Raw genomic sequence first — 1736 nt, 5'->3', positions numbered from 1 at the left:
ATATATATATATATATATATATATATATATACACATATATATCGCGTGTGTGAGTGTGCGTGTATGTCTGTGTGTGTGTATCTATTTCATTAATGAGAGAGACAAAAGATGGAAGATACGAGAATGTTTATTGATTGCTAGAGTTGTTTTGACCTATCTTGCATTGGCCCCTTACGAGTAGGATACTTAACAACTGGTTTAGGAGTATCCGTTGATGTAGGTGTGTGTCCTCAGGTGATTTTAAGATGTATCTCGTTAAAATAACATATAAAGAGAGAAGGAGAGAGTAAAAGAGACATATAAAGAGATTTTACTTAGGAAGTTAAAGATGACAGGAGAGCATTGAAATTGATAAAATGCTAAGGAGGAGGTAGTAAAGCAGTTAAATTTGCATATTTAATCAACCCAAATACATGACACACTCACACTCTCACATATATGCAATCTTCTGCCCATGACACACATACAAACATAACTACAGTTTAAGTAGAAAGTTAAACTTGACAAGCATTTGGTAGAAAGAGGTAATATGTGTGTGCACATGTGCTTAATAATGGTTTTAAATTTTTGGTATAATGCCAACATTTTAAAGGAAAAGGGGTTAGCCGATTACATTATAGTGCTAAACTAATACTTATTTCAAAGGGTAATGTCGATCTCGGCTTGATTTGAATTTACAACGGAAGAAATGCCGCAAAGGTAGTTTTTCCGACGCACCAACGATTCTGCTAGAACATAAATGGTTAACTGGTTAATTTTTCCAGGCTCAGTCTACATTGTAAGGGGGGAAAGAGAGAAAGAGAGATATAGAATTAGTATAAAAGGTGAAAGATTAGTGCACATACTACGCTCCGTGGCGAGCAATGAGTAAAGGAACGCTACACAGAGAGTAAGAAAAAAGAAAGAACCACGGAAACAGAAAAGGAGGAAGATGGTGAGGAAAAAGAAATAGAGGAGGAAGGGGAGGAGGCGGAAATGATAAGTGATGACTGTAGTTGAAGAAGGCTCTACAATAGTTAATATTTATTGTATTGAATACTTTCCTTTCAAGTAAGTTGTTCAAAGTAAGTTTGTTATAATTTTTTACTATGGTAATTTTTTTCATTATTCGCTACGCTATTCGCTAACTTATGAATTTATGACAAACTATTTCAAGTGAATATATCATTGCAATAATATTAATACACTTTGAGGCGGCGAGTTGGCAGAATTCTTAGCACGCCGAGCGAAACGTCATTACGTTCCGAATTCAAATTCCGCCGTGGTCAACCTTTCTTTTCATCCTTTAGAAGGTCGATAAAATAAGTACTAGTGGAAAATTGGAATCAATTTAACTTATATAGCCCCTCCCCTAAAGCAGCTGGCCTTGTCCCAAAATTTGAAACTAACATTAATTCACTTTGGTCTTTATGCTTAATATCAAGAAATTATACTTTAACGTTTAACAAATTACCCATAGTTTCAAAGTACTAGTACATTTATAATATATATACAAGGCACAAGCATTAGCGTGAGCTTACGAGGCTCACCTTGCAACTACACGGTCTCGAACGCAATCTCACTGTGTGACATCTTGAGCAAATCAGCCGAAATCTGTGCGGACACATCGTATAATGTGTATATGTGTAAGTGCACATGATTCGCCAAAATAAGGACTTGACTCGATAGAAACCAAAATTCCCCAGCATGGCCACAGTATAACTGAAACAGCATATATATATATATATATATATATA

The sequence above is a fragment of the Octopus bimaculoides genome, chromosome 6 (assembly GCF_001194135.2).
Source record: "Octopus bimaculoides isolate UCB-OBI-ISO-001 chromosome 6, ASM119413v2, whole genome shotgun sequence".
NCBI classification, from domain to species: Eukaryota; Metazoa; Mollusca; class Cephalopoda; order Octopoda; family Octopodidae; genus Octopus; species Octopus bimaculoides.
Note: the sequence above shows the minus strand (reverse complement) of the source record.